Here is a 27,500-nt window from a genome sequence, read left to right on the forward strand (position 1 = left end):
GGACTTCAACCGTGGCACTGACTATACCCTATAGAGTCTGAGCTGAAAACTATAATAATAATAATAATAATTATTATTATTATTATTATTATTATTATTATTATTATTATAATACGTAATAATTAATACCTAAATAAAAAACTAACTAACTAAATAATAATAATAATAATAATAATAATAATAGTAGTACTTAATAAGTAACACCTAAATAACAAACTAACTAACTGCACTCTTTGTGCAGAGCCTTTGTGCAGAGCCTGATTCTGGGTGCAGACTTGACCATAGGGCGCATGGAGGTTCATAGCGGGGAGACAAGATCTGACAGGTATGTAGGTCCGGTACCATCTAGGGCTTTGTACACATGGGGCCTAATTTATAAAAATAAAAAAAGTACAACACGGGTAAGACTAAATTTGATCCAAAGTACTTTCTATAAATGAGGCCCCAGGAAATACTGCAGCTGTGAGCCTGTGACTTCCTAAAATGTGCCTGAATCATCTGGAAAAACCTGCCGTGGTGCCATGATGGCATCTCCCGTCTCCTGCAACTACCCAACCAGTCACTCACCCCGGGGGTGACGGTCCTGTCTGTGAAACAGGATGACCAACAACGTTAAGCCTCCTGGAATAACAACCTCCTCTCAGACCCCTTGGTTAGAGAAGCTCCTGACTTCAGTTGGTCATCATTCCCGGCGGCGTGCCTCCCAGACTGCCTCCACTGACTACGCACACACACACACACACACACACACACACACAGGGTCAGAGCTGGGCTAAGTCCCTGTTTTGATGCAGCGGCGTTCCGGGAAAATAATTTGTTTCTCTCTTTTTTCTCTCTTTTCTTTCATTCCTTTGTTTACTTTTCCAGGTCCAGGCTCCTATCCTCATGTCTGGGAGAGTCGTGGCTCGAGGGTTTTCCCACCAGAGTGTCTGACTGGTGACTGGGCAGGACGGTTGATTGGTTGGTTGGTCCTTTTTTCCGGCCACTGCCGTGGCACAGAGGGCCAGAGCGCATTTTTGGGTGATTTGTCGACAGGACATATTAATGTTCCCAAACACTTCCCAGGGTCATCAAAGAGTTGGAGGCACTGCAGGGGGGGGGACCGTGGTTAACATGGGGGAGAATGGGCCGAGTGTCACAGACCTGGCGCAGGGTAGTTTGATGTCATCAAAACCAGAGGAAAATATGACTGTGTGTGTGTGTGTGTGTGTGTGTATGGGTGTATGGGGGTGTGTGTGTGTGTATGTGTGTGTGTGTATGGGTGTATGGGTGTGTGTGTGTGTGTATGTGTGTGTGTGTGTGTGTGTGTGTGTGCGTGTGTGGGGGTATATATGTGTGTGTGTGTGTGTGTGTGTGTATATGTGTGTGTGTGTGTGTATGGGTGTGTATGTGTGTGCGTGTGTGTTTGTGTGTGTGCGTGCGTGCATGTGCAAGCTCGCATGTGTGTGTGTGTGTGTGTGCGTGTGTGCGTTTGTGCGTGTGCAAGCGTGTATGTTTGTGTGTGTGTGTGTGTGTGTGTGTGTGTGTGCGTGCGTGCGTTTGTGCGTGTGCAAGCGTGTATGTCTGTGTGTGTGTGTGTGTGCGTGTGTGTGTGTGTGTGTGTGTGTGTGCGTGCGTGCGTTTGTGCGTGTGCAAGCGTGTATGTCTGTGTGTGTGTGTGTGTGTGTGTGCGTGTGTGTGTGTCAGTGAAATTAGGTCTCATTTGGAGCAGACAGACAGTCTGTCTGTCATCACTCTTGCAGGGTAAGTAAACACTCAAAGAGGAGCGTGTTTTCTGAGTGTTCCCACCCCCTAGGCAGGTCCTCTCATGCCACAGTCCAACGTTCCTGTGTTCTTTCCTCCTCTGTGGAAAGAGTTGTTTTCAGGACACTTCTTAGGATACAGAGAAATATTCGTTTTGGAACAGTTCCTGAAATCTTTCAACTGTACAGGCAGAGAAGCTATAGGGCAGATGGAAAAAGGAATGCACTGTACACACACTTCACTTCACTTCACCAGAGACGGTAGTGACCTACTTCTGTTAGTCAGTTAGCTGTGAGTCAAACAAGCTTGGTTTAATTACGATTGGCAGCTGCGAGAGCCAATCAGTGATGGAATGAATGACAGATTCCTGTCTGATCCTGTCGCCCCCCCCCCCCCCCCCCCCCCCCCCCGCACGCGCAAGCCGGTCCCAGTGGTGTAAGATTTAGACTGCTGGGAAACAGCCCAATTAGGCCAATCATTAAGAACTGGTTTTCCCCAAACCTAGTGATGGTGACTGATCAAGTTAACACTAGAAGAACCACGGGTGGGGTAATTTTACCCCAAGTGAGGAAAAATAAAATTATACCTTTTGCACTCGATCAAATTTCAGGACCCTCCTTTCATGACTTTTCCTAGATATGTGTGTTCTACCACCCAGTATCCTTCACAAAATCACATCAGGATAAGCTAGTATAAAGCTATTTTGCAGTTTTTCTGTGTAGGGAGCAGGGTAATTTACAAGCGGCCAACTAGTGGTCATTGTGTGTAAATAGCAGATTTCCATTCTAAAGAGGGGTTAGTCATTTGACCCCCAAGGTGGCTCATTTAGTAGGTAACGCACGGCTGTTCCAGTGTTAACATCTCCAAGACATACCAACCTGTATGCTAATCGGTTTGACGGTTCTTGCCACATTTAATGATTAGCATAAAACACTACAGGAGCTGAGGTAAACTCAGTCCTTGGTTCAGACCACTCCGCTGGACCCAGATGACCTCGCTCTGCTGCCTGAAACACAAGTAAAGGATTCCTTAAATACAGACGTTGCTGCTGACCTTTATTTTCTTACAGTGGTCATAGAGGCCCCATCTCATCCCAGATAATACTTTTTTTCCCTCTCCAGTTCTCCAGAAGTCAGCCAATGTCACCCCACCGCGCACATTAAGGTCTGGCTGACCTTAATGTGTGAGTACAACTGTGCCATGGCTGGAGAATCACGCTAGCTAACGTCCTCCACTCGCCCCACACACAACCTGTCGAGAACCATGGCCAAGCTAAGGCTATGGCCCCCTCCCACATGCTAGCTACAACCAAACCATCATAGTGTGTGTGCGTGCGTGCGTGTGTGCGTGTGTACGTGGGTGCGTGGGTGCGTGTGTGATTTATGTGTGTTTACAGTATGTTTGTTTATGTGTGTTTATATGTAAGTAGGGTTGTTGAAAGTAGGCCACCGTTTTAGCATGTGTGTACAACTAAACGGAAAGAAAAATTAGTAGCTAGCCATGGGTTTCTATATTATCACGGGTTCGTCCACAGAATACCTAAATACCTCAAACCAAAACACATGTGTTTTCTAGGAGCAGAAAAACAGGAATGTTTTCACGTGCAGATGCACCTCTTCCTGATGAGAACCACATGGCAGCGTCCCGCTCTGCTCCGTGCGGTGCTGCAGCCAGGCCAGTGTTGCCAGATATGGGGGGTATTCCCGCCCAATTGGGCTAATTATGATCACACTGGGCGGCTTTTAGACTGTGGTGGTTAGGCTGGAAAACTATCCCATCTGGCAACACTGATGAGCCAGGTTCCTCGGGTCTGCTGTTAGGCTAACACCGCGCGTGGCGCTGTGACACGTTTATACCCATGACTGAGCGATCCCGGGATGGGACAAAAACATGTGTGTGTGTGTGTGTGTGTGTGTGTGTGTGTGTGTGTGCGTGTGTGCGTGTGTGTGTGTGTGTGTCTCTGTTCTTTGGACTGACTGTCCCTCGCATGCTGTCCACAGCTGGAAAAGGGAGGCCATGATATGATAGTGTGTTTTGGCTCTGCTTTGATTGACAGGTAACACACACCCTCACTCTCACTCTCACTCTCGAAGTCTTACACACATATGTATAGGTCAGTAATACACCAGACAAGAAGCACATCTGTTTACCCATTGGGGAAACAAGCCTTACAATCCTTTAATGAGTGTGTATGCCCTTCCTAACTCTGACTGTTCCTATATCAAAGCAGTAGACAACACACACGCACGCACACACACACACGCATGCACGGACACACGCACACACGCACGCTTGCACGCGCACACACACACACACGCACGCACGCGCACACACACACACACACACACACACACACACACACACACACACCCAAACACACACACACACACACACACACACACACACAGCCCCAGGGTGTACCAGATCAGTCCCCACCCAGCCTGGGTAAACATGGTCCAGGCCTCCCTGGGGGGCCGCGCTCCTGGCCCAGTCTCTCCTCTCAGCAGGGTTTACTAGTGGGCTTGCATCAGCCAAGTCCAACTCTTGATATCCCTCATACTTACCAGTGGGCCTGCTTCAGCAAGTCCACCTCTTGATATTCCTCATACTTACTAGGCCCTGTAGGAGAAAATTATTATTTCAATAAGACATTTTGTGCTGCTTTGAGGAAACGACTGTCTGAAGGAGAATCAACATAAGCTATAGAAACTGACCCCACTGGTCAGCTCCACATTTGCCCACATTTGAAGAGCTCACCTCCTTTTGTATCCAATAGCCTGTTTAACACCAACCCGACTCAGGACAATGTAGGTGCACAACAGGGGAGAGGCCGTCCTTTTCTCTCCCTCCAAGTGTCCCCTCCTCACCATTGTTCTCAAGAGAGGAAGGGAGGGCCTCACATCCTCCGTCTTTCATCCTCATCTTCACTGAAAATGTGACCACCTCTTATCAGTGATTGGTCTAGGCTATTACCTAAAGGAGGGACTATTACTGTGTATAAAGATGTATGCTTTTTTGAGGACGTTTCACTGTTAAAGACTTGTCTTGACATGCTTGTAAACTGTTCTCCTTTTGCAAAAGATAATTAAACACCTTTTCTATATGCAATCTGAAGAAGGCAGGCTGCCCTTTTGATATTTGATATTTAGATACTTAAATATATCTTTTACAGCTTCAGCAAGTCCAACTCTTGATATTCCCCATACTTACTAGTGGGCCTGCTTCAGCAAGTCCAACTCTTGATATTCCCCATACTTACTAGTGGGCCTGCTTCAGCAAGTCCAACTCTTGATTGATTGATTGATTGAAAACTTTATTAGAAGATTTGCAGAAGTAGGTACATGAAAGTACATATTACATACAAGGTCAACTAACAGGATAAAAACCCAAGAAAGCCACTGGCTTATTTCAATTGGGGTCCTTGATTCTCAATTCATCGTTACATGTAAGACAGACAAAAAAGCTAGTACTATCTACAAGATAATACAGACAAATAACTATTACTATCTACAAGATAAACACACATCCATCATGGGAAGAACAATACAACAAAACATAAGGTATGTACAGCGGGTAGGACAGGTGGGGACATACACCACAGGTGGGGGCGGGGGACAAAACACAAAGTATGTACAGTGGGTAGTTCGGGTCTTTTAATCTGATTTTTGATTTAGATTTTGGGTCTTTTAATCTGATTGGGTCTTTTAATCTGATTTTTGATTTAGATTTTGATTTAGATTCTGATTTTTTTCTTGATATTCCCTTGATATATTTCTTATTCATGGGCTTGCTTCAGTGCTTCAGCAACTTTCTTTTTTTTCAACTACCTGGGCATCACCTTTTCTTCTCATCACCAGTCATGACTGCTTTACTCACTCATACTGATTAACCTCTTAATTCTATTGATCTATCTGTACCTCCCCTCTGTCATCTACCCATCCTCTATGTCTATCTATTTTTCCTTCTGTATCCTACGGTATACGTTTCTCTCCTCTATCTGGATATCCTAAGCTCTGATATTTGATCCATCCTATCTCACTTTCTTTCAACGACTCAGCCATCCTCCTTGTTTCCTATTGCCAGTCACTGTTGCTTTCTCAGCTAATACTTACGTATGAAACTCTAAGGGCCGGTTTCACAGACAAGGCTTAAGCCTAGTCCTGGACTAAATCACACATTTAATGTAAAATCTCCATTGAAGATGTTTTTTAGTCCAGGATTAGGCTTAAGCCTTGTCTGTGAAACTGGCCAAACAATTGATCTATCCAGTACTGAAGTTGTAAAAGAAAATCAGGGGGGGATGGTGGATTTTATCATATGGGGACAATTTTAGCATCCCCACAGCGTCAGTGACTTCAGTGTCAGTGACTTAGTAAAAATGTCATTGCATGTGTGCCGTGTCCCCCCCCTCGCCCACAGTATTTTACTCAATGTGCGCAAAACTAAATGTTGAAATAGCAGTAATACCACGTTTATTGATAAAATGACAAAGTGGATGGAAAGGGGGGATGGCAGTTTTAGATTTCTACCGTTTTTATTTCAGGGGGGATGCCATCCCCCCTCAACTCGAGTGCTGGATCTATCTATCCCTCCCCTTTTCATCTATGCATCCCCTCTTTCATCTCTCTATCTATATGCTACCCTCTGCCTATCTTTTATTAGTCCATCCTACCATATCACTTTCTTTCAACTACCCAGCGATGTATCAAACAAACATCTTTCAACGTTTTCCGCTCCCAAAATAAGACTTTCCAAGCCCACGAGTCCAGCGGTTTCTGGTTTCCTCTGGAACTTCTTTTCCAATTTAATATAATTTGTTTATTCCAAACCGTTCCAACCCTACGACCTTTTAGCTTTTCACACCAAGCCAACTTTAAAACTCGCCGACCAAACCATCTTGAACCGCTACCATAATAAGACAATAATATCTCCCTTTCTTTCAACTTTACCCAGAAAATCGGTCTGTCCCCCTAGTCCAAACCATCTTTAAACTTTTTTCCACTACCGAAAATAAGACTTTGCAAGACCAAACAGTTTCTTCTGGAATTTATTGTTGTAATTTGATCTATTTATCCGCTGAGAATGTGTGTGTGGCAGGAGTCGGGAACTATGGCAGTGGCTGCTGGGTAAAACATTCCTGGCATTTATTTTTTCAGCACGACGTGTAAGTTACAGTTGATGTACGATATACTGTACACTCCAAGGGGCTCACACGCACATAAACACAGATACACACACACACACACACACACACACACACACACGAACAAACAGACAGATACTTATCATCATTATCATTACTAACAGAATACAGTAACTGTTGTTGTCACTGCCTACAGCTAGCTAAGCGAAGCTAACTGCTTAAAAAAAACCACTATTATACAGTATCAGCGTATCACAATCCATCATGAAGATTCTCGCATGACATTTATTGTGGAGAGCAGTATCCAATTACTGTACTCGTGCATACCACATGACATAGTATATACTGTATTTTATGTCCCGATATGAGACAACATACTGTGCTCGAAAAACACACATTCTCCAGTGCTGTAAAATGCCCGTGGCTGTGGGAGAGAGTTGGCCAAAGCTACAAATGGAAAAACCCCAATGTTGGATTTCATTGTGCCACAGTGGTCATCAAGCCTGTTATTCAAGATTTTTAATGAGCCTTTGTGGCCCCGGTCGCATTGGTGACCTAGTTTTTACAGGGCCAGAAAGGTAACGTAAACAGATTGCAATAGTTTACATGACGCTCGACCTCATCCTCATCCTCCCTGTAAGAGGGAGAGCGAGTCGGTCAGGAACGTCCAATAACAGGGGAGGATCAAATTGGACAGACACCAGCACAGCAGTGATTCTGTCCTGTCAGTCTCTGCGGTTCTGGCCCCGTACCGACAACTGAGCAAAGTCTGTTAGTATTCAGAACAATTTGGAGCACAGACATCACAAGGAAGTGATTATGCATAGGCAGATGATGCCATGAGTCAAAAACAGGCCTCAGCAATTACCCACTCAACACATTCATGTTACCTCATTGATCCAGGAGGACGTCGGAACGGCACATTCTTTATCAGACAGGGCCCGTCCAAATAATGTAGAACAAATGCTCGCGTTCGTCCGTCGTTTCTTGTTTCAACCCAGTTGTAGACTAACTGTCTGCTTTCAGGGGGTAGAAGAATGTTGGCTGAACTCCTACACACTCAGGCAGGCAGGCAGGCTCAGGTTATGGGGGCAAGCTTGTTTATGTGTGTGTGTGTGTGTGGGGGGTGTGTGTGCGTGTGTGTGGTGTGTGTGTGTGTGTGTGTGTGTGTGCGTGTGTGTGTATGGTGTGTGTGTGTGTGTGTGTGGTGTGTGTGTGCGTGTGTGTGTGTGTGTATGTGCGTGAATGCGTGAATACGTGCGTCCGTCCGTGTGTGTGTGTGTGTGCGCGTGTGTGTGTGTGTGTGTGTATGGTGTGTGTGTGTGTGTGGTGTGTGTGTGCGTGTGTGTGTATGTGCGTGAATGCGTGAATACGTGCGTCCGTCCGTGTGTGTGTGTGCGTGTGTGTGTGTGTGTGTGTGTGTATGGTGTGTGTGTGTGTGTGGTGTCTGTGTGTGTGAGTGTGTGTGTGTGTGTATGTGCATGAATGAGTGAATGCGTGAATACGTGCGTCCGTCCGTGTGTGTGTGTGTGTGTGTGTGTGTGTGCGTGTATGGGTAGTGTGTGCGTGTGTGTGAATGCGTGAATGCATGATTACGTGCGTCCGTCCGTGTGTGTGTGTGTGTGTGTGTGTGTGTGTATGTGCGTGAATGTGTGAATATGTGTGTGTGTGTGTGTGTGTGAGTGTGAGTGTGTGCGTGTGCGTGTGCGTGTGCGTGTGCGTGTGTGTGTGTGTGTGTATGTGCGTGAATGCATGAATACGTGCGTCCGTGTGTGTGTGTGTGCAGTTAGAGTCTCTCCTAGGCTAGATATATGGTATAGAAGTCCAGTCTCTTACTATTGGGCGAAACACAGAGTTGGACAAAATGCTCAAGCAGTCCCCAGTCAATTGAGGTTCACCTGAGGCTGTACTGTGAATGTTAGCATGTTAGTGTAACACAATAATCCTCGATCCGCACGAGTATAAACTAGAATGATGTGGTAATGTTGAGTATTAAAACACGGTCCTAACAACAGGGAATATCTGGGGGAATACCGTTAGACTGTGGTGTGGTACAGTGAGAAACTCAACACACATTACATCGAATGTTGATATGCCAAGATATGGGCTCAACGTACAGTACGTGTGACACTGATATGTGTTCCCCATAACGAGGAAGCGGTGAGGACCGTACAGTGCATACAGCCTCATACTGTGTCGGGTTGGGTTGGGCAAGGTTCATTCCAAACCACATACTGTGACAGAGGGGAGTGAGGAGATGTATGCTAAATCACTAGAACCAGTACCAATGGGGAGACCTTGCCATGGAGCCAATTTGACTGTGAGGTCACAAAGGTCAAAATCCCCCAGAATTCCCCTTGAATGATGACAGATGTCTGACAGGAAGCTGCCCACTGTAGGCAGAACCGGCCCCCAGCGGGAGACATTTTGGATCTTGAATGGTTGTTCTTGTGTAGCAGACGGAGAGGAGAGGTGGAACAGGGGATGGGGTGAGGGGAAGGTAGTGGGGGGCGGAGGGAGATGGGGTGGACTGCTTGCGTGGTGTGCTGTGTCCAGATGTAAACAGGACCTCCTGGAAGTTTTTTGGGAAGAAGACTGTTTAGTCTGGTCCTCCTGACAAAAAGGGCAAAAGAACATCATGGGCTGTACCTGGTGATCGCTCTCCATTGCTGCTCCCGGCTCTGCCAGTGTTGCCAGATTGGGCGTATATTCCCGCCCAATTGGGCTACTTATGATCAATTAATTAATTTATTTAATTTTGCCATTTAGAAGACGCTTTTAATCCAAAGCGACTTACAATTACGAATTACAGGGACATTCCCCCTGGAGTAACTGAGGGCTAAGTGTCTTACTCAAGGGCACACTAGTAGTGGTGTGGTTTCAGGCGGGATTTGAACTCACAACCTTCCGATCACAAGTCCAACTCACTATCCACTAGACCACCACTATCCACTATCCACTGACTAGACCACCACTAACTGGGCGGGCGGATTTTAGACTGTGGTTAGAAAGCTGGAAAAATAATCCCATCTGGCAACACTGCTCCCAGCCCACCTCTTAAACACCCGTCCGTCCGTCCGTCCCTGTCTCTCTGTGGCCTTCCTTCGGTTGAATCAGTTACGCTTTTTACTCACTTTGGCAGCTCACACACGCCAACGGGTTTAGATTTAGTGAGACACCGAGTCTCACAAAGTCACCGAACAGCTTCTGTGACACGTGGCTCTTGTGACACTTTTATACCCATGAATGAGCGATCTGAGCGATAAAAACGTGATGATATTTGAGTCTGGTGTTGTGCTTACGAAACAGCTCAGGGGAATTGTGTCTATGTGTATGTGTGTGTGTGTGTGTGTGTGTGTGTGTGTGTGTGTGTGTGCGTGCGCGTGTGTGCGTGTGTGTGTGTGTGTGTGTCTCTGTTCTTTGGACTGGCTGTCCCTCGCATGCCGTCCACAGCTGGAAAAGGGAGGCCATGATATGATAGTGTGTTTTGGCTCTGCTTTGATTGACAGGTAACACACACTCTCACTCTCACCCTCACTCTCACTCTCTCACACACATATTTATAGGTCAGTAATAGAACATCGTCAGACAAGAACATCTCTTGGCTCTTTACCCATTGGGGAAAAAAGCTTAACTAACTGTTTTCTAGGAACTGTTCCTATATCAAAGCAGTAGACAACACACACACGCACGCACGCACGCACGCACACACACACACACACACACACACACACTTTTTCCATTTCCATTTTTGGCATTTAGCAGACGCCTTATTCCAAAGCGACTTACAATTAATACATTTGACTAAGCAAGTGAATCATCAATCCACCAGTCGTAGCACGAAACACACACACACACATACACAAACACACACACACACACGCACACACACACACACACACACACACACACAGCCCCCACCATCCTGCCCCAGCAGGTAGGACCAAAGGCCCCAGGGTGGTGAACCAGATCAGTCCCCACCCAGCCTGGGTAAACATGGAGGCCTGCTAGGCTGCTCAGACCAGGCAGGAGTACCACCAGTAGAACCAGGCCAAGGGCACCACCCAAGTCCCAACAAACAGCGCGTTCAGTGGGCAAGAAGAGAGGCCAGAGGGCTGGGCGCCATGACCCACTGCCCCTGGGAGGGTAAGACCAGTTTCCCGCAGAGCCGGGTCGACCCAGCCCGCTGTGGAATGCAGCTTCGGGGGTCTCAGGGGGGAGAGTTCTGGATGCCTTATCACGGCCCACCCACCGCAAAGTGCATTTTTTTCCCAACTGCTCTGCAATTCTTTCCCTGAATTGTGAAAATAGAGTCTTATACCCTCTCTGTGTTTCATCATATGTGAGAACATGCCTCGTCAGGGTTATCTGCAGACTATTCCTCAGTTCTTAGGGAGAAAGACAGTTAACGTTCTCAGGGCAGAAAGACATTTAACGTTCTCAGCGCAGAAAGACATTTAACGTTCTCAGGGCAGAAAGACATTTAACGTTCTCAGGGCAGAAAGACATTCAACAAGAGTAAAGTATGTGTGTATGCGTGCGTATGCGTGAGTGCATATTATTGTTTGTCTCGGGGAGAAAAAATCACCACGAAGATGGAAGCCCCCAGGGTAAGTTCTTTGAATACACATAATGCATAGTTTTGTGTGAAGCAAGCGGCTGAGATTGACAGAGGAAAACAAAAGACGTGCTGCAATTAGCAGTTCAGTGAAGGTCGTGGGAGCGAGGTTATCGGTTACGCGTCCTTAAGGTTAACAAAATACCTGCCGGTGCACCTGCAAACACGTCCCTCTGTCATCCTCAACCACCCAGGGACTCCGACATGCCCCGATACGCCCACCTCCCAGCCATGGAGAGAGTCTCTAGAGTCTTTGTCTTACTGACAAACAAAAAGCTTCTCCACCCCTCTCTCTCTCTCTCTCTCTCTCTCTCTCTCTCTCTCTCTCTTAACCTCTGTCATAAATGAACAAAGACTGTACTTTGTATTGGAGTCTGGTCTGGAATGTCTTGTTTTGTTCAAAAGTGAGGAAAAACCTTGCTTTCCAAACCATTGGGTCAGATAAACAAATGTGGTCTGAAAGAATTTTGTTATTTACCTTGAGAAAAAGCATGTAATAGCTAAAAGATGGTATGACTTCCCCTTACACAGCCAGTTCATGTAACCTATAACACCCACTCAGATATATCTTAGTATATACTGTATATGTATGTATATACCATACATATGTGACCAAAAAACGTCTAAACAACACCGCCTTACGTTTGACTTACTGTCTCCCTGAAAAAAAACACCTCCGGTGCACACACACACACACACACTCAAGGCCACCCTACAAAACACACCTCTCGAACCTCTCGAACAACTGTTTGTCTTGGCAAAGAGGGCAAGAGGGCCTACTACTCTGTCTGTCGTCGTCTCACTGTTGCCGTGGCGACGGACCCCGGCGGAGGCGATGCGATGCCCCCGGTGCGCTCTGGGTCGGAACCCTGGGAAACAGGGAGAAGGGTTAACGAGGGGGGATCTAGACACTGAGCCTGCGGAATGCTGTTAAATCTCCAAGACACCATCCAGCGCCGCCTCAACTGCCAATCATCCGTCGGTCGGCTGGCTGGCACGTAATTCAGAGAATGCGGGGGGGGGCGGAGCCAAGAGAAGGAGGGCCGAAGGAGGGCCGAAGGCATGTCATGGAGGGGGGGGGGGGGGGGGGGGGTGAGGGGGGGGGGGTGGGAGGTATAGGTCATACTCCAATACTCCCAAGTTTTCAAAAAGGAAAGGGGGAGGAGGGGAGGGGAGGAAGAGAGGAGAGAGAGAGGAGGACGAGAGTGGAAAGCACCTGAGGGGTGAGTCAGGGAAGGGGAGCCAGTGCAGCTGCAACAACACAGACTGGCAGTTAAAGGGGGTGGTGGTAGAGTTACAGCACTGTGTACACACAGACACAGACACACATATACATCCATACACACTCACTACCTCACTCACACATATGCATCCATGTAAACTAGGTTCTACTCACCATATACGCCCACGCCCTCATTGGCTCTCCCTCACACGTTATAATTAACAGCCTAGACACACCCACCCACTCGCTCTCGCTCTCGCTCTCACCCGTACCCCACTCACTGGCGCATGCACACATAAACACACACACACACACACACACAATCACTCAGCATCTCCCACACACACACATACAGACACACACACACACACACAAACACACGCACACAATCACTCAGCATCTCCCACACACACACAGACACACACACACACACACACACACACACACGCAGGTCACCTAGTGCAGCGAGCCACAGGCCCCCAGGCAGCCAGGGGCTACACACCCCCACATCTGGCTGCTGCTGCAGGGCCCGACTAGGCGGCTCAGCTCCGTGGCCTTGGCCCCGGTTCACGGTCTGTGGTGGTCTGGTCTCCTCTGCTCTGGTCTGGTCGGCTCTCCCCCCCAAACCAGCCACAGTCAGTCGCTGTGGTCGAGCCGTGTTCACGGAGAGGCCGGAAACCGACTGCCTGTCTGGCCCTCGAGCACTCTGGATGTTGCTCTGTTTGCACTCTTACTCTGAGTCTGCAATCTAGCCAGCTGCTGCTACTGTGTTTACATCCACCATGAACTCACTTTAGATATGTAATATATACCACACCGCACTGTACGGAACATGGCTGGAACACAGATTAAAACCGTGTTTCTTTAATGACATTTTGCGAACACTTCACCTCTTTAGACCGAAGAATTTGTTGAATGTTATTTTTTTGTCTGTTTTTTGGATTTGAGTGTCTCATTCCAGAAGTGTAACATTTTAACAGTTTGAAATTCAAGCAGCAGACACTTTTATTTTTTTAATAGCCCGAATTCGAATAAAAAAGCTGCACAATGAATCTGAGAGGTCTGGCTGCTCTGGTGGGTGGATGAAGTCATCCCTCCCTCCTGTTCCTCCGCTCTCCTCTCCTCTCCTCAGCCTCCTCAGGGTTCCACCAGAATACCACCCAGGAGGGGCGGCCACCTCCATGGTCACCCAGGGCCACACCGGGCCAGGACAGGTGGGGGGGGGGCAGTGTTGCCAGATGGGATTGTTTTCCAGACTAACCACAATCTAAAAGCCGCCCAGTGTGATCACAAACAGCCCAATTGGGCGGGAATTGGGCGCCTAATCTGGCAACACTGGTGGGAGAGAAGCTGTCTGCTGCTGACAGGCTCTGGTGGACACACACATACACATATACATCCACACACACACGCACACACACACGCACGCACATATGCACATACGCACACACACACACGGACATACACACGGACACGCACGAGCGCACACATACACACACACACTAGGGCTGCACGATTTGGGGAAAAAATCGAATTGCGATTATTTGGACAGATATCGCGATTGCGATTAATTTGCGATTATTTTTTTTTAAAATAGCAAAAAAAAAAAAAAAAAGTTTTTGTAAAGTGTGGCCATATCTCCGGCTAGGAAGGTCGTATCAACGTGCAGTTTGTTTGTACGTCTTCAGGGGACTTAGAGGCTCCCTCCTCTAGCACCCCCACAAGTGCTGATATAGGTTTGTGGTGTTGCCTCTGGATGTAGCGACTGTTCCACGACAGGTCGTGCACAACACCTGTTTTTGTTGCACATCAGTCGTCCTAAATCCGAAATACTTCCACACAACAGAAGTGCTGCTTTTCTTCGGGACTAAAACGTCCAACGTTGCTTCTGGTTCTGCTGAAGCCATTATCCACCATGAATGTTGCTAGCTACCGAAACGTGGGCGTTTCACGTGCGATGTTGTTGGTGTGCGTTCATTGACGTTGACGTTCATTGACGTTCACGTCCATTGTTGACGTTCATTGTTGACGTTCATTGACGTTGACGTTCATTGACGTTGAATCCGACGCGCTGTATGACGTATCCCATACGGGTAGTGGTGGTCTAGTGAGTTGGACTTGTGATCGGAAGGTTGTGTGAGTTCAAATCCCGCCTGAAACCACACCACTACTAGTGTGCCCTTGAGTAAGGCACTTAGCCCTCAGTTACTCCAGGGGGAATGTCCCTGTAATTCGTAATTGTAAATCGCTTTGGATTAAAAGCGTCTGCTAAATAGCAAAAAAAAAAAAAAAAAAATCGCGGGCAAATCGCAGGCTTTGCGATTAGCTAATCGCATCATTTCAAATCGCGATTTCGATTTAAAATCGATTAATCGTGCAGCCCTAACACACACACACACACGCATGCACATACATATGCACATACACCGACACACACACACACACACACAGGCACACGCACACACACACACAAATACGCACACACACACACACACAGGCACACACACACACACACACACACAGGCACACACACAGACACACACACACACACACTCACTCTATAGGAGCAGCTGGGTGACCTCTCTAACCACCAGAGCTACCTGGCCCGTCACGGCCTGTTGTGTGTGAGAGGTGGAGAGAGAGAGAAAGTTCAAGAGAGGAAAAGGAGAGAGTGAAAAAACACATGAACACAGAGTGAGGCAAGGAAAACACATGCAGGAGGTATGTTTAGGAACACAGCTTAAGATCCTAATCGGGGAAAACAGAAAAGCTTGCAGAAAGGCCTGGAGTCAGCTGGAACACACTCTGGTGGAGGGCCAAGGCCTGGGCCGGCCGCTAAGGGAAACCGTTGCCAGGGTTACTGCGAACTGTGTTTTTTCTTCTCTCATCCTGTTCTGTCCCCTCAGCAGATGTCTCCTGCTGATGACCCGTACTCATACTATTACCATTCCGTTACTTTCTCTCTTTTATCTGGGTTCAAAACGCCATTACTTCCTCATAAGATGTAAATACTCCATTTGCACTACTAATCAGTACCGTCTCTTCCCACGCAGACTACGCCCTCGGGCTCCCCAACCGCTTTTTTTTGTTTTTTGTTTTCCTCACGGGGGAGGCATATTAAAATGTGGAAGGTTGTCACTCCGAAACTTCCATTTCCCCTGTTTTTCCCCTAACAGCAATTTCCTTTATTAAGAAAAACATTGGGGCTGCTCTGTTAGAAAGCAACTGAAGACTTGTCTTTACCCTGTCTACATGTATTGTATGTATGCGCCCCTTCCTTGCCCTGTGTACGCTCCCCTATTTCCCTCCCTCCCTCCCTCCCGAGGGAAAATCACCACAGGGGTTATTGTCATCTGTGTTGACATCCCACCCCTGAGTGCTAACAACACCAAGGTAGCCGTGGAGCTGTTTGCCTCAAACACCCAGGCTATGCTAACCAGATACCCCTAACACAGCTGTGTTCATACTGGGGGACTAATAGTTGCCAACAGGACAATGTGTGACCCTCTCTTAATCAGTACTGCCAACTAGCATTCCATCCCCCATTTCACCCCATGGTGTGATGACAACATCCTCTTGTTAAATGTAGCCAAAACAAAGGAACTCCACAACAGCCCCCCCCGCCCCCCCCCAACCCCCACCAAGACCAGCATTCCCTACAGCCAGACCAGCATCACTGGTGAAACAGCTGAACCGGTAGAGGCCATGCTTCAATGAACACACCACTGTTCCAAAGTGACTTTTGACTTTGACTTGACATCTATAACAACGACTGTCGTGTAGGCTTATGCTGTTCATGTTGTTGTCGATGTGCTGCGATGTTGCTACTGTCTTGTGTGGTGTATTGTGACCCCTGGTCTGGTCCAGTTTATAAAGAATGTATCTATCTATCTAGACCTCTGGTCTGGTCAAGTTTATAAAGAATGTATCTATCTATCTATCTATCTAGACCCCTGGTCTGGTCAAGTTTATAAAGAATGTATCTATCCATCTATCTAGAGATTCTAGACCCTGGTCTGGTCAAGTTTATTAAGTATTTATCTATCTATCTAGACCTCTAGTCTGGTCAAGTTTATAAAGTATGTATCTATCTATCTAGACCCCTGGTCTGGTCAAGTTAAACACGTCAGCAGGTCATAGTGGCGTCTAAATCTAGTTATTAGCGGTGTGTGTTACGAGCCGCCCGTCCCTCAACATGGAAAAGTTCTGCGGCCGCCGCGAGGCCAATCACAGGCCTGTAAACAGACTGCTTAGCTGATTATTTATAGGGTCCATTAAATAATAAGAGGGGACTTCCTGTGCCCTGGCTCAATGCTCCCATACAACCCTGGCTGGATGGATGGCTGTTGTGTTCTCCTCCACTGTGGTAAAGAAAAGGAGGTTGGCGTTTTTAACACTCCCGTATAATACGTGGATGTGGAGACGGGAAATTCAGTTCCTCCCATAAAACGGTAATTGCTCCTCCTGATACTTCCGTAAGACCCCCCTGCCCCCCCTCCTCCCTCACACACACACACACACACACACACACACACACACACACACACAGACACACACATACACACACACACACACACACACACACACACACACGCACGCACAGATACACACACACAGACACACACACACACACACGCACACACACACACACACACACACACACACAGACACACACACACAGACACACACATACACACACACACACACACACACGCACGCACAGATACACACACAGACACACACACACACACACACAGACACACACACACAGACACACACACACGCACACACACACACACACACACACACACACACACACACACACAGACACACACATACACACACACACACACACACGCACGCACAGATACACACACACACACACACAGACACACACACACACACACGCACACACACACACACACACACACACACACACACACACACACACACACACACACACACTCGTTGGTAACATCATTACCAATGATACGAGCGGAAACACCCCAAAGATATGTAGGCCATAGTCCCTGGCATGGGCACCGGAATCTCTGATTTTAACACTGTTTCCAACCTCATTTCGTGCACTAATAGATCATTTATTGTTGAAGGTGCTATTCATAGAATGGATAGGGATGGGTAATTAGCGTTTTTCTGCGCTTGCAAGACTCAGAGGACCAATTACGGATTATTATAGTCGTTGCAATCCAACATATAACGGCAAATATTACAAACCTTCCATGTGAATTGATATTCAAAATGATATGAAGCCGAACCCTTGGCAGAAGAAGGCCCTGTTTTGGTACAGGGGTGATTTATCAACGAGCAGAGATGGAATGGGGGGTGTGGAGTGTTACAGAAGTATCCCAGAGTCCCCAGGGGTAACTGTGTCACCACAGTACTGTGTTCTGCTGTCAACACCACATGGCCGTGTGTTACAGAGGCACGTTTATACGGGATAGAGCCTTTAGAGTCCAAATATTGAAGATAACAGTACAGCTTTGTAGCCTATGATGTCATTGACTAGCTCCTCTACTACACGGTAAGAGTCAAAGACCGGTGTATGGTCGTGCCACGTGCCTCCATTTCTGTTCTGTTCTGAATTAGACCTGTCTCTGAAAAGCATAGGGATCAGGAATTAGGCTGGTATTCTCTATGGTGACCAAATGGGGTGGGGGGGTTCAGTCCTTGGGTTAGTATGGTGGGAGTTCAGTCCTTAATGAGCCTTGTTTCCTGTGTTAAACTCCAGATCTTTCAGGAAACACACACAAACATGCGTACTCACAGACCTACTCGAAGAGTAAACAGAGAAAGACACACATTCACACGCCCTTCGTCACTCTGTACTCAACAAATACAAACACTCCGTACTGAGGTTCTCCTGAAGTGTATTCACCAAGACAGTTTTTTGGGGGGGGCTAACTTTGTTTGTTATTTACGGAAAAGATGACCTTTCTATACGGTCACAGACCAGTAGCTGATTTTATAACGACGAACGTGTCAAAGCGGCAACACTCAGACAGAACACCATTTTAGGTGTTCTTCTTAGCGTTGTGCTAGGAGACGCTAGCTTAGATTTGTGAACGATAGCAAACATTTACTGAGTTTCACAGAGAAGTGAAACAGCTGAACCGGTAGAGGCCTTGAAATACCTCGGAATAACCCTGGATAATAAACACAGCTTCAATGAACACACCACTGACATCGATAACAACGACTGTTGTGTAGCGTTATGCTGTTCATGTTGTTATGTCGATATGTGCTGCGATGTTGCTACTGTGTTGTGTGGTGTATTGTGACCCCCTGGTCTGGTCACGTTTATTAAGTATTTATCTGTCTATCTAGACCCCTGGTCTGGTCACGTTTAATAAGTATTTATCTGTCTATCTAGACCCCTGGTCTGGTCAAGTTAATTAAGTATTTCCATTTAGATGTTGACTGCAAGCTACAGTAATGCGCCATACATTCCTTTTAAATCAACTCAGACCCCACACCTAAACTGACCTAACTGTCACACCAGCTGCAGTAGTACAGGACCACACAATTTGTGTCCCGAAAAAAAAAAAAAAAAACTGGGCTACAATTTCTATTGACACAACAGTCATAGGTCATTATTTCCCAAAATAAGCTTGCTTCTCATTTCCAGAGAATGTTCTTGTGGTGTCAGCAATAAACCTCTTAAAACGGGTCGGTCTCGGTCCCCAGAATGCTACTGAGTGGTTTACAGTGTTTTTCTAACTATGTGATGTGAGGCGGAGAGGTGCTGTTGGACTGTTCTGGGTTGAAACATGCTCCTCTGATGTGTGGGGTGGTCTCGTTGGTCTCGTTAATGCTGCCCATTCTGAAGTAGTGGTCCTCTGTGGCTCAGTTGATAGAGCATGGCGCTAACAGCGCTGAGGTTGTGGGTCCGATTCCCGCTGGGACCATATACAGTATGTACTGAAAAATAATAGCACTCACTGCAATGTAAATCGTTTTGGATCAAAGCGTCAGCTGAATGACATATTTTATATAGTGGTAGCCACACTAACAAAGTGTAAAGGGGATCTTTGGTTAGAGGCTACTGTGATTCTTAGTCTCAGAGGCTACAGTGATTCTTAGACTTAGAGGCTACTGTGATTTCAAAATAGCTACGAGTGTACTTAATCGACAAATGTGTTTGTTGTTAAACAGACTCTACGGTTGGGTTAGTGGCCAAGCTGGACAGTGGACAGGCATATGACTGGTAGCTTGAGAAGAAACAACACCCTTGGTTTAGGGATCACTTTGAGTTTGAGACGAGACGGGTCGGAGTCAAAAGCAGATGGAGGAGAGAAGTCGCTGAGGCGTCGTCATACAGACTTCCTATCTGATCTCCTCTTCCTATCTCCTCTCTGTCTCTGATTCCTTTTACTATCTCCTCTCTGTCTCTGATTCTCTTCCTATCTCCTCTCTGTCTCTGATTCCTCTTACTATCTCCTCTCTGTCTCTCAGGTGAACCTGGCTTTGATGAAGCAGATACAGTGATACAGTACTCCCTCCTGCCCTGCGATCACTCAGAACACATAGAAGGGGGGGGGGGGTACGCAATGTTCTTTCTGCACATATAAATATCTGTTACATATATAGGGGGGGGGGGGGGGGTGAGAGCGGGTTATGGCCGGATCGCTGTGATAAGAGGAACGTCCCGTATAGGGTCACCGGGGAGTTGATGTTCGGTGTGTTTTCAGTTGGAGCATCTGTGAACAAGCTGAGAATGTCCTGAACGACGTCTACATTCAACACGTCCGTGCCAAGGTCAGGAACAGTCTACGGCCCCCCTGCAGATGTACGCATGTGTGGGGAGAGTCAACAGTGTTTGTTGATGTTTTCAATTCCTGGAAAGAGGAAAGGACTGAGGTAGAAAACCATATTGTCTCATGTCATAATATCAGTCTTTCCTTACCTAGATTAGGTAAGGGTTTTTCTTTTGTGTGTGTAATTGTAACATCATGTTCAGCATCGGGTAGCATAGTATCGCAGGGACACAAGTTCAACCTAGCTACGGCCGGTGTTGCCGATGACACGACACTAAGACTATAGAATACCTAGAATCATGAAACACGGGACGTGATGTTATACTGTCCGTTGTGCCAATGGATGGTACGCACATGAGGTTTGCCTTGATGTTGAGAGTGGCATGGGAGCTGTATCTCAGACATGGGAAGGATGTACATTTCGGGACACATCATCAGTAATGTACCTTTAGATCATGGGGTGTTTCGGCCTTTCAACACTAGGCACCCTCATCTAAGGCGGCCAGCTACAGGGTGATCAAGCCTGAGCTTGTGTCCCATCCATGCCCAATCATGAGAATTGCCTGGTTTTTAAATATCGCAGCCCACGGGGCTATGCAAGGCAGGGGCGTCCTCTCCCCTGAGTCAGGCCTAGAGCTGACCGCACACCTTATAGTATTAGTAGTAGTATAGTATACCTTGTACGGTTGCTATGGGGACGATACAGATCACACAGAATGCTGATAAAGGACTAAGGCCCTGGACACACTAGTCCATTGTGTCCGTTAATTACAGACGGAGACAGTGTTTTCTCTGTGGGAGTCGTCCGTCGACAGACAACAGAGATTGCAGGTGATTTATGAGCATGTTAGTGTTAATCTGATCCTGAAGGCCATTAGTGGGGATGTTTTCGCCACCCAAAGCTTTTTATTTAACATGCCGTGGTGAGATTGCATTATATTTTATCGACTCGCAACTCGTCGTGAATGTTACAAGGATCAGATACAGGTTTTGTCGGTTGGTTATTTGAAACTGTAATGAACTTTGATGACATTTGGATAACACTTCTTCTTCTTAGGAGCTTTACAACTTTGTACTTTGTGTCGTGCTTGAGGAAATAAAACCGCTTTCCTGTGCTGTGCTAGAGGTGCTTTCCACTTGTTTTGCATTTAGATTTGAAAGCCAAGAACCAAGGCCATGATGTCATCCGTACCTGCTAACAGCTCGACCGTAACCAACTTCACATGTGGGCGAAATCAATGCTTCTTCATGTGTGGACGTCCCCGGGGATACGACCAAGCCAATATCCCCACCTACGTATCCATCAACAGCAACACACACACACACACACACACACACACACACACACACGCACACGCACACACACACACATACACACACACACTCTGCACTCTGAGATTCTTTTTGAATTAAAAGTGCAATACAAATGAAATGCATTATTATTATTATTATTACTCACACACACACACACAGACACACAGACACAGACACAGACACAGACACAGACACACACACACACAGACACAGACACACACACACAGACACAGACACCCCCCCCCCACACACACACACACACACACACACACACACACACACACACACACACACACACACACACACACACACACACAGACACACAGACACACCCACACACCCACACACACACACACACACACAGACAGACACACACACCCAGACACACACACACACACACATACACACACACACACACACACACACACACACGACTCGCGTCCTCTCCTCCTAAATGTTTTTTTTTTACATATTTTCTTCCAGTGCTTTTTGAGGATGAAGAGAGTTAAGAACAGAGGACAGGACACCAGGAATCCTGTTCCTAACAGTTGAGAAAAGGAAGCAGGTATTTTCAGTATGCAACATTAGAACGTTTTGCACTATGCAAAATGTACTGAAATTGAGTACAGATGATACATTTGCCTAATAGATGATTTGCCTTCCCATGTAGTATGAATCCACTGCACACTATTCAGGAAGTACTTTCCAATTTTAGTCCCATAATTCATTGGAACGGGTAAGGTAGGCCGAGAGCATGAATGAGGTGTAGTATGTTAAAATGTGTCGCCTACTGAATACATTTGACTCAATGCTAGGCTCTAAATAGTATGTAGAATGATCAGTATGTAGTAGATAGTAGAAACAGCAGGCAGTATGAGCATCGGTCACAGCCAAGGATTGTGAAGGGAGCGTTGCCTTGTACTTTTGGTCTTTTAATCCTTATTTTTGTTTTTTGTTTTTCTTTTATCCATCTGCCTGTTTTGGCCTGTTGTGTATGTATCAATGTATAAATGTATGTATTAATACATCTCCATTTGGAAGTAACTGCTCCCGCTTTTGAGGCAAAACATTTATAAATGAAAAAACACGCTGGTAGTCACTGGTAGTATTGTAATTTGCTTGTTTGAATTTTTATAAATATTTGCATATACAACTGTACCAAGCCTATAATATAGGGGTCGGTGTGTTTGTGTATTGTGTGTCCTGTTCTAGTTCATATTATGTGTTATGTTACAGGGTGGTGTGTGGGGTTGTAGCTTACTGTTTTCTCCCTCTACACCAACAACCACACACCAGAGGCTTGACTTCTCACTGTAGTTCCCTGAGTCCGAGGGAGATGCCAAGGAATTCACTAACAAGGAGTGACTGCAGACTGTGTGTAATCACGGTCCTTTGTTGTCGTGCACTCCCCGCTGTTGAGAACGCCTGTCCCCGCTGCCTTACGGGGCGTCTTGAAAACAAACGTCCACAAACCCAGAGCCATCTGGAACACCAGGTCAAAGGTCAAAGGACGCCCCTGGGGTTAACGACAAGATCAGACGTCAGTCTGTGAAGGTCAGTGTTAAGTCAACATTTGTCCACACTCCCCCCCCCCCCCCCCCCCCCCCACACACACACACACACCTCAACCATCCTTGTGTTAGTCATCATGTCAAATTAGTCGGAGCTACACCTTGTCAAAGTCTGTTTGACTGCACGTAAATTCAGTTTAGGGGGGATGTTCGTCGTGTCAAACATGGCCAAAGTGCTTCGTAAAAGAGAGGAGGAAAACAGCGGAATGGGCAAAGGAGACTCTTGTAGTAATCTGGGGGCCGTGTCCTATTCTGGCAACCCGGCTTACCCGTGACTGATCTGGCATTCCTAATTGTACAATGGGCCTTAAATTATGAAAGTGAACGAGAGAAAGAAAAAGCGGGAAATAGATACGTGAGAGAGAGAGAGAGAGAGAGAGAGAGAGAGAGAGAGAGAGAGAGAGAGAGAGAGAGAGAGAGAGAGAGAGAGAGAGAGAGAGAGAGAGAGAGAGAGAGAGAGAGAGAGAGAGAACATGGGGGTGGAGGAGAAAAAGTGAGAAACAAAGAAACAAAGAAAGAAAGAGAGAGTAAGAGAAAGTACAATGTGTTTTTTTTCCCGCTCATTAATGGCTTCCGTGGTGCGTTCAGAGTCGCCGAAGGGGTTTAAGGGCTCAAATGTCGATAAACATGTGCTGGGTGCTTTGTGTGTATTTCCTGCACCTGCTGCTCTTGGCTTTTGTCCTGTGGGAGTCTGGCCATTAGAGTGGATTAGGTATCAGATTACACACAGACATGCCTGGCGTTGCTGCCATTCACCCGCCGTATCGGTTACAGCGCTACACTGGTCCACCAGACCCGGTGGAGATCAGCACAAACACGTGAGGGACAATGGGGGCGGCGTCACTAGCTTGCAGATGGGTGGATGGACGGATGCAGTGGTGTAGTCTAGTTGTTTCTAGTGGGTAGCCTATACTGTGATTTTTTCCTCCCAGCCTCATATTGTTCATTTCGGGAAAACGCCATAAAAATAAATCTGCGCTCCCTGTCTAACGTTATATTTAACATTACATGTTATAAGGCTGATCTGTGCATGATAGTGCTGCATTTTGACATATTTCATGTCGCATTTCCCCCCCGTTGATGGTATATGACGCTATAGTCAGTCCCAATGGTCCAAAAGTCAAATGTTTTGTAACACAGACGGGGTGAATTCTATGAATGAAAGTGTTATGTATTGAAGTGTAATTTTGAGCTATGTGAACCACCGTAGTTGGAGTGATAAAAAGCGGATAGGTAAATGCGGAAGTGATTATGCCTGTATACCTGCGATGTGTTCAGTAAAGCTACTACGGATAATCAAAGTGTTTCGCCGTCTCTGCCTCCATTCTTGATCGGGAATTATCGATGTTATTGTCTACATACATAACAAAACAATTGGCGACGAGAATCGACGAACTTGTGCGGCGGTTTTGTTTCCCCCTGGATTACAAATTATCACCGGCGGGAGTCATGACCAGGGCGGTGTGCGTGCTGTGAAGTTCGGGAAAAGAGAAACTCACACTGCGCATATTGGAGGAGAGTACACAAGTAAGTGAAACGGACTTACTTAAAGTGGGAAAATGCCGATGACTGGAGCATTTGGACAGTTTGATGACACTTTAGAGACTTGGAATGCTTACACTGAACGGTTTGAGTTTTTTGTTATTGCTAATGACATTAAAAATGACAAGGTGGTGGCAACCTTCCTCAGTATAATAGGAGCTAAAACGTTTGGCTTGCTAAGGGACTTACTCCAACCAAACAAGCCAGGTGCCTATTCTTACACGGACATTGTGACAACGTTAAATGGACATTTTTGCCCAAAGCCTTTGGTGATTGCAGAGCGGTTCAGGTTCCACAAGAGGAATCAAGAGGAAGGTGAATCCATTACTCAATATGTAGCAGTACTGAGGAAACTGACTGAACATTGTCAGTTTGGCACATCACTGTGTGACACTCTGCGTGACAGACTTGTGTGTGGATTAAGGAGTGAGGCAATACAGAAGCGCCTGCTCACAGAGGAGCGCCTCACATTTAAGACAGCTGTGGATATTGCAATATCAATGGAGCTAGCTGCCAGGGAAGCACTGCAGCTAGGGGCTGCCTCAAGAGTGCATGGGGTAGCAGCCACACATGATAGACAGAGAGGGGGTACCCTGGAATGTTATCGTTGTGGGAAACGTGATCACCTGTCATCAGAATGCTGGGCGAGGGAGCTCCTATGCCATCACTGTGACAAGAGGGGACACATTGAGCGGGTTTGTAGAGCTAAGAGAGAGAAGTCAACAAAGGACACTTTTAAAGATAGGAAAAAGTCAGACAAGGCAAACACAGACAACTGGCGGTCAAAGAAGAAACTGCACAGTGTTAAGCAGGGACAGACAAGCAGCAGTGGAACAGACTCAGAAGAGGAGTTACCAATAAAGGTGTTAACTGTAAAAGGAGGCTCGGCAGCCTATAGTGTCACCCCGTTATTGGAAGGACATCCCATTACGATGGAAATCGATACTGGAGCCGCTGTATCACTAATGTCAGAGACACTGTTCAAGAAAAAACTGAACCATATGCCATTGACTCAGGCAAAGCTCATTCTAAAAACATACACAGGTGAAACCGTCCCCATGGTTGGGAGGGCTAAGGTCCTAGTTGAATTAAATGGACAAAAAGTCAGGCTTCCGATCTATGTGGTCAGAGGGGACTATCCAGCACTGATGGGCAGACCATGGCTGGAGGTGATGCGTCTGAACTGGAGAAAGGTGAATGCAGTATCAGAAGATACCACCGGCCTATCAGCAGTGTTAAAGCGACATGCAGCTGTGTTTAAAGACGAGCTGGGGAGCATGAAAGGCATCACAGTCAAGCTGCAGGTCAAACCTGATTCCAAACCACGCTTTATGAAAGCCAGGACTGTTCCCTATGCACTCAGGCCAAAGGTCGACGCTGATATACAGAGGCTGGTGAAGATTGGGGTCATTGAGCCAGTACCATACAGCGACTGGGCCACCCCCGTGGTCCCGGTAATCAAGAGAGATGGATCAGTTCGCCTGTGTGGTGACTTCAAGGTAACTGTTAACCCGGTGCTGACTGTTGAACAATACCCTCTTCCAGTGATTGAGGACCTGTTTGCTGGGTTGGCTGGTGGTAAGAAATTCAGTAAAATCGATCTGAACCAGGCCTACCTACAGATGCATGTTGAAAAAGAGTCACAGGAGCTCCTCACCATCACCACCCACAAGGGTCTCTTTAGATATCACCGTCTGCCGTTTGGCATCACCTCCGCCCCGGCAGTGTTCCAGAGGGCCATGGATCAGGTCCTGAGTGGTCTCTCTGGTGTGCAATGCTATCTGGATGATATCTTGGTGACTGGAAAGGATGATGAAGAACATCTGCTGAACCTGGATAAAACTCTGGGAAGACTTGAAGAATATGGCTTACGTGTTCGCCAGGAAAAATGCGACTTCTTCAAGGCAGCAGTGGAATACCTGGGCCATGTCATCGATGCAGACGGGCTCCACACAGCGCCCTCTAAAGTGAAAGCCATTTCAGAGGCTCCTGCTCCCGAGAATGTGAGCCAGTTGAGATCTTTTCTTGGGCTTCTAAACTATTATGGCAAGTTTATTCCACAGCTGTCTACGCGGCTAAAGCCGTTGCACGAACTACTGAGGGAGGGCAAAACATGGTCATGGTCAAAAGAATGTGACGCAGCGTTTAACATAGCCAAAGCAGCATTGACCGACAAGAGGGTGTTAACACACTTCGACCCGTCCTTGCCTCTCCAACTCGCATGTGACGCATCGCCATATGGAGTGGGCGCCGTGGTGTCCCATATCACACCGACTGGAGAAGACAAACCCATCGCGTTTGCGTCACGTACGCTGAGCACAGCAGAAAGGAACTATCCACAGATAGAGAAAGAAGCATTAAGCATTATCTTTGGAATTAAAAAGTTCCACACTTACCTGTTCGGAAGGAGGTTCACCCTGCTGACCGACCATCGTCCTTTGACATCCATCTTGGGTCCGTATGCAGGGATACCGACCCTGGCAGCAAGCCGCATGCAGCGCTGGGCACTGCTCCTCAGTGCTCACAACTATGAAATTAAGTACCGGAGGTCAGGGGCACACGCCAATGCGGA

Source organism: Nansenia antarctica (assembly GCF_963989245.1).
Source record: "Nansenia antarctica genome assembly, chromosome: 5".
In the NCBI taxonomy this organism is placed as follows: domain Eukaryota; kingdom Metazoa; phylum Chordata; class Actinopteri; order Argentiniformes; family Microstomatidae; genus Nansenia; species Nansenia antarctica.